This window comes from Pteropus medius, unplaced genomic scaffold (genome assembly GCF_902729225.1).
Source record: "Pteropus medius unplaced genomic scaffold, Ma_sr-lr_union100, whole genome shotgun sequence".
NCBI lineage: Eukaryota > Metazoa > Chordata > Mammalia > Chiroptera > Pteropodidae > Pteropus > Pteropus medius.
Genome location: NW_024354500.1, coordinates 6,492,218 through 6,499,966, shown reverse-complemented (window position 1 = coordinate 6,499,966; position 7,749 = coordinate 6,492,218). Strand labels below are relative to the sequence as shown.

The 7,749-nt window shown below is 34.6% G+C and overlaps 1 pseudogene; it reads right to left on the bottom strand.

Moving 5' to 3' along the window:
- Nucleotides 1–381: 381 nt before the first annotated feature.
- LOC120595135 (uncharacterized) lies at nucleotides 382–507 on the bottom strand (annotated as a pseudogene).
- Nucleotides 508–7,749: the final 7,242 nt, after the last annotated feature.

Here is a 7,749-nt window from a genome sequence, read left to right as displayed (position 1 = left end):
CGCTATGTCTGTGTATCTTCCCTCTGCGCCCAGTACTAACCCACCCCAACCCACATCTATACCCATGCATAGAGTTTTCTTAGAAAAACATCACTTGAGCTCCTAGATCCAGCCGTGCCTGAATTTACCATCTAGATTTTCAGTTATAAAAACTGATATATTTCCTTTTCACTTCAATCAGTCCCAGTTTGCTAGGGGAAGAGTTTTGACTGAGCAGTATGCATATATTTATTTATTAATGCATGCATTTATTATTTATTTATGTTATAAACATTATATATTTATAAATATGTTATAAACATAGATCAAAGATAGATTAATAGTAAATGTGCTATATAGAGATTTACCCCTAGTTCTCCCTTTTTTTTTTTTTTTTTTTTTTGCCTATGGTGCCTGGTATTCCTAAGTGGTCTCCCATCCATGTATTAACCAGGCCCAACCCTGCTTAGCTTCCAAGATCAGACGAGATTGGGCATGTTCAGGGTTCAGGGTGGCATGGCCATAGACCTTAGTTCTCCCATTTTTATAGTAGAAATATATGAGGTGCAAAAAGGTAAATAATTTGCCTCATGTCTCATTAAAAGCTCGTCTCCTTAAGATTCAGTCAATCAGAAATTGCATCTATTTCTTTGATGTCATCTTATCCACAACACATCTAAAATTGCAATGCTATAATGTTATATTTTCACTTTTATTAGTTGTATTAGTACAGTTATCCTTGAGAGAAAAAGAAAACCCTGCATATGTGAAGATAAAAAGAATTCTGAATAATCTCCTCTCCCCATTTTTAAAAATTTTATTGAACACTAAAAAAGTATAAGGATGAAACATGTCATAGAGTTCAGTTTCTTCCCAGTGCAGAACTGATTCCTTGAAAATCCTTCCTAATATGTTATCCAGTCTGAGTTTAAAAGTCCCAAATATTGAGGCTTTTATCAATTCTCTTTGAAGATTATATTTCACATAGTAGATTGCAGCATATCAAACAATTCTGAAACCCAAAGTAAGCTCGTTTATTGCTGTCACTAGTGAGATTTAGATGCCCAAACACAGTTCTCCTTTCTTCACTAATGTCCTCAATGACTCTTGGTTCTCATTCTTGTCTTTGAACATTCTATTAGTTGCATATCTGTACAGGTTAAGTTCCTTCCCCCTTGGCAAATTCATTTGACTAATACTAAATTCTGAACCCTTCCCAAATAATTGTGAAATATTTCAGTGAGATTTATTTTAAACTTAAGAAGTAAAAACCCACACTTAGGTTTCTTTGTGAAAGTTTGAATTTGACAGAGAGGATATAACTCAGCTAATTATCATAGCCATTTACCTAACATAGATATTCATATTTTTTTTTAAAAGTGTAGTTTTTGAAAGTTGTATTCAGACACTGGTGAACTGAAATACTTTCTATTCTTAACGTTCTGGTTGAATAAAACAATTTTTATATTCTTTTTGAACAGGTCAAAAATTAATTTTCTAGCTGACAATCATTTATTAAAAGTCTACAGTAGCTTCTCATTTCACTTCAAATAAGTCTCAGACCCCTTGCTGTACACTATGGGTCCAACTTGACCTGGTCTTGCTTGCCTCACCACCTTCTCCCAGTGACTCTGGCTGCCCAAGGCTTAAATATATGACAATTTCTTCTTCTAGTGGTAGTTTATCAATTCCCTTTTGCCCCAAATCCATTTTATTCTTTTTTAACCCTCTTCATTTCTCACTTATCTCCAAATATTTGTTGAAAAATATTTTTTTCTCATAATAAGGACTTGGTTGTAGTATTGAATTTATTATTGTTACCCTCTTTTTCTGTTTCCCCCAGTAGACTGTAAAACTCTTGGTATAGGAACAGGGATTACGTACTGGCTTCCATGTAGCTTTTTTTTTTTTTAACCACTGTATTCATTCTCTATTATACACTGCTTACCTCACGGTCTGCATTCTAATATTTGACAAATGAGTCAACATAAGTAAACGTATAAGCTTGGAGTATAAAAAAGTAATTAGTTTGAAAAAATCTGTCATATATAATTAAATTCTATTATGACAGTTGATTATTCAAACAGTTGATTATGGATTCAAAGAACCATAGAATGTTATTGTTGAAAATAAAAGAGGACATTATCTAGTTCAATACTTTATTTTCTAGATGAGGAAGCTGAGATCCACAGAGAATAAATAAATTGTCAAAGGTCACCTGTGCAATGACTAGCAGATCTAAGACTAAAGCTCATATCCCCTGGGTGCTCTTGATCACTATATTCGTCCTATGATACATGTTTTTGAATCCTTAATATTTCTTATTGCTTTCTACTTGTACTAAAAGAACTACTATGGAATTGACAAAAATCATTGATTCCTCCCATCTTTTCCTTGTTATACTTTGTATTCATATAAAAACATGACAATATAGATATCTCTTTCCCCCATTTTCATTAAATACTATTTGTTGACAATATATATTTTTCTCACAATATAGAGCTGATTGTCTTTTTGAACTTGACTTTGGTGCTAAAAGAGCTCTGGATTGTTATATGCTACCCCTAGACCTCTCTCTCTATGCTTTACATTCTCACTTCCCTTAGGACCACTGTAGTTCCATTCATCAAACTAAAGAAAGAAATGAGCCAAAAAAGAGGGCCAGTGAAGCTTTATGCATCTCTGAATGAAATGAAGCATTGCAGGTACAGCAAAAGAGGTAGCAGTGCTGTGGGCTGTATAATGTCTGGAAACTGCTTGTAAGGGATATGTGACATTTAGTGTCATAGACAACTATGACACTATTTAGAGTTTAAAACTACTTTGAACCAAGAAGGGTAACTTGTAAAACTAAATAAAGCACTTAGATTTATTTTGTGAGTTGAAGATAAAAGAAGGCTAAGGGAAAATTGGAGGGAGAGTTGGGGGTTATATTCTTGAGGACAGGGCGTCCTACCTATTTGTTGATTTAAAAGTCATGTACAAAATATATAAAATATTAACATATCTAGAGATGTTTAGTGGCTTTTAAAGTATCTTTTAATAAGGTACATTCTAGTTTTATTTGATAACCAGTTAGGGAAACCACTCTTGCTAAACCATTAGTATATAGACAAGTAAAATCAAACACATTGTAAGGGTTGATGGGAATGAAAAGTGTCTAAATTAAGCAATAACAATTGCGAAGCAGGACATTCTCTGGGGATTAATGACAGACTGGGTGGAGTTGATGAACCGTGGTCATTCTGTGGGCCATTAACCTCAGTTGATCGTTAATTCCCAAGAAATACCTGATGATGAGGTCATTACCATAATTATCATCTTAAAGGAAGAAAAGGAAGGTAACTCCAGAGTGGAGAAGTTAAAAGAATGGTGATTAAGCCATAGAAAGTACAGTGCCTTATTGAGCAGAAAACTATAAGGTCTTTTGAGTCATTTCTCAATTGTCAATTCAGTTCATAAATGAGAATGAAGCAGAAAGTGTTCCCCTTTTTAGAGAATTGCATGGAGGAGTGGGACAAAGATGTATGTTAGAAATACACGTGATAAAGGATATGACTTTTTTTTTCAAACTAGTCTCTTGAAAAATGACTAGTGGAACATTTCTGGTGACGCAAGATTTCCAACAATTGCAGAATTAGGTAGTGTTTGGGGTTCGGTATTCTTACTGTTTCATTTGAATTGGTTTTATTCGACTCTAAATATGAGGGTGGTGATGAAGAGGACTATGTGAGAGGTGAAGGGCTTATCTTCTCAGGAAGTATAACCTTGGGTACTTACAGTCTTTAGATTTTCGTTTCTTCATCTGCAAAAATGAACGGTCAGGTCTAGGTATCTCTAAAGACTAGTCCAGCTCTGAAGATTCTCTGATGTATATTGAAGGAGTAAAAGATCTTCCTGGAATAAGGCTTATAGGACTTTGAAATAGTGAGGTAAACCATTGAGAAAGAAAATGATGAACTTCTTCTAGAGGAATAAATAGCTTTCCATGTGTGGGAGTAAACCTTCTTAATGCAAATTATTAGTGATATTTATTTATTTTTGAGATTGATTCATTCTAGGTTGCAGGCTTCTAACAAAGCAAATGTTATTTAAATGGCAATTCTCTACAGTTTTAATTGAAAATTGAATTTGAAAATAATCCTACAGGCAGCTTTTCTCTGCTCTCCTAAAGTGCAATCCGGTAGTGCCAGAGGGTGGCTTTACTGGTGGTAATACTTCAAAGCCAAAGACTTCTATATATAATAGAATTTGAATTGGGAGATTAAAGCTCATTCACAGGGGGTGAAATAAGGCTACATAGATTACCATGTTGACTCACTGCCTTGACCTTAAAATTCTGCTCATTTCCATTCTCTCATCCACTAGAACTTTCTGACATGTTCGTTAATCCAATCATCAGTCTTTATAACATTTATTAAGTACATTCTATGTGCCAGGCACTATGCTATGTGTTGAGAAACTAAAGGTAAATAACACATAGCTCCTGATCTCTAAGAAATCATAATTTCATAAAGACCGATATAGTTAAAAGAAAGAAAGACATTAAGTGGCTTTTACAAAAGGAATAAATGCACAAAGGAGGAAGTGGTCTATTCTTCCCAGAGATATCATGGAGCTCAGGCAAGGCATCACAGAAAATCTTTAATTTGAATCTTAAAGGACTAATCGGGATTATACGGTGACTCTAATGGGGATGGCTTTCTCTACAAAAACACAAAAGAGATGAACACAAGAAGAAGAAGAAGCAATTAATTCAACATGGCTAGAACAGAGGGAAGATGACTGGAGGTGAGGCTAAAGGAGTAAGGAGGTTCAGGTCATGAAAAGCTTTTTGCATATTATGATAATGGGGTTGGACTTCATTTTTTAGAGTCAGGATGGAGTGATTATCTACTATATATGTAATATATAGTGTACATATAATGCATATATTGTGAAAAGAGGTATTATTAATATTATACCAGGACTACTGTAACATATAGTCTCCTAGTTACAAAGGAGTAAAAGAGTTTTAAGCAGGAGTATATCAAGATTGGACTTGTATTTTAAAAAGATCACTCTGGAAGCTGAGTAGAGAATGAATGGAAAGAATAAGACAGATGAAAGTATTACTTACATGAGGCACTAGAAAAAAAGTTAGTATAATATGAGTAGCAATGAGAATAAGAGAAAGAAAAGTGAATGTGAATAAAATTTTTAACAGATAGAAAAAAAAGATGAAATCATTGCTTGAACACATAAGGGTAAGAGAAATGGAGGCATCTAGGACCAATCCTGGTTTAGGTAACTAAATAGAGGGAACTGGAAGTTGGAGAGATACTATAGACAGAATATTTGTGTCTCCCCAAATTCATATGTTAAAACATGATCCCCAATGTGATGGTATTTGGAGTTGGGATCTTTGGAAGTGATTAAATCATGAAGGTGGAGCCTTCGTGAGTGAGATTAGTGCCCTTACAAAAAGAGACCCAGAGAGCTTCCTCTCCTCATTTGCCATGTAAGAACCCTGCCAGAATTTGACCATCTATGAACCAGGAAGTGGGCCCTAACCAGATGCTGAATCTGCTGGAGGCTTGGTGTTAGAATTCCCAGCTTCCAGAACTGTGAGAAATGTTTATTGTTTAAGTCACCTGGCTATGTCATTTTTGTTATAACAGCCCAAATAGACTAAGATAGGTGGGGAGGGGGTCAAGAGAAAAGTTAATTTGTTTCTGGCCATGTTGTTTCTAGGATTCAAGTGGCTGAAAGATATTCATAGGGAGATATTTAGTAGGAAGTTGGATACATGAGTCTGAGTCCAAGGGAAATATCTAGGCTAAAGTTATAGACGAAGTATTTTAAGTGATATGGTAGATGAGATTGACTGGGAAGATTGTATAAAATGAGAGAGTTGAGGATAGATTCTTTGGAGACATCGATGTTGAGGGAATGGCTAGAAGAAGAATCTCCCAAAGAAACTCAAAAAGAGAGTCAGAGAGAAAATAATAACAGAACAGCAGCAGAGAGCTAGGAGGAGTAAGTGTTCAAATGGCAAGACAGCAGAGTTTAAGCTGTATGAAACATGAAAAGAGTTGTTTTGCCAATTAGGTGAATTTCAAGAAGGTACATATAGAATAGCAGTGAGTCAAGCAAATTGCTTAGTCCACATTTTCGGTTAATAACAGAAGTAAAATTCAAAACCAGTATTTCTGACTCCAAATCTAGTGCTTTTCCCGTTATATCAATTTTATGTTTAATTGATCCTTGCTGCCCATATCACACAGAGGTTTGTCTATATGACATGGATGAGTCTCCATGCCCCACTGAAGAAATTAAGTCCTAGACCTACCTTTTCTGCCCTTGGACCTTCTTGGCTGTGTTTGCTATACCAAATATTGAAGTTTCTCTTTGCTTGTACCTACACCTTCTAGATTAGACCTTCCTGCAGTCCTCAGGGCCTAGATAAACTGAGCTTGACCTTGTCTTTACTTTGGATATCATGCACATCTCCAAGTAGGATTAATTGTGTCCATTGGTCTCACTTGATGAATTTATTCAATAAATATTTTTTGAACATTTATGGTAGCTAATGTTCTAAATGCTGAATAATATGGCAGTGAACAAAATAGTCATGGTCCTTGACCTCAAGGAACATATATAATCTCATTTCTCACCTGAAATAACTTTCTGCTCTTCCCTGTTGCTATCATCTCAGAATATCTAGTCCAGACCAACTCCTGATATGATATTTATCTTATAATTAGGAAATTAAAAACTGGAAAAACTAAGCAGTAAGATAGCATTATTTGAAATAGTCATATATTTTCAGTTGTAAATGTAAAAAACAGTATTAGGGCTGGGGTATGCTGAGAATAAGTATTGTCTCAAATTTGAAATTTTCTTAATTTAAATTCCTTGGAGATAGTAGGTGATACAGCCATTGCCAGTGTATTTTTAAACTTATTGTTAGAGCAGAGTTCCCCTAACCAAAATTATTCCCCCAAATAATGCATATGTTTTAGTATTTCTAGGAATAATGTACAATATGTTGCCTTTAACGTCGACCAGGAAGTTTGAAAAAGAAATTCGGTGACTGGCTAAAATCCATACTGGGAACCAAAGAATTTTGTTCTATCTCTTATTACCTTTGGAAAAATCCCTGGACCTTTCTATATTTGTTTCCTCATCAATAAAATCATAGTATTGAACTTTATAACCCTTACAATCACTTCTGGCTCTTGATTCTGTGATCCAATTGCAGGCTAATGTCCACAGCAAAGAAAAGGAATCAATAAATGTATTTATTCTCCTACTGATTATATACTGTTAACCTTCATTGAAGATAATTATTCTGGCATGCTCCACTACTCAGGCCTACCTGAGATTCTAAGTAAATATTCTTTTCAGTGAATGAATGATTGTGTCAAAACTGAGGAAATCATTTCAAATATACTGTAAAAAACAACCACAATTCTGTTCCCTCCTGACATTTGGCTGCACTTCCTGGCTAGCCTCCAGTTCTTGGTCAAACTATCCTTTTGCTTTTTCTGAATAAAGAATATCATATATTTGGTTTATTGGCTGTATAGTAATTTGTGATTTTTAAACTTGGTTGAGCCTTTGATATTACCTGCCAACTTTTTACTTATCTCTGGTTGATCTTAAAGCGACTATTCTTAATTTTTAGCCCTATTCTAAAGCACCTAGCTAATTACTTTGACTTTTTTAATTGAGAAGATATAAACTATCATTATATGAATATCCCTCTTTACAAATTTTTCTTTTCCT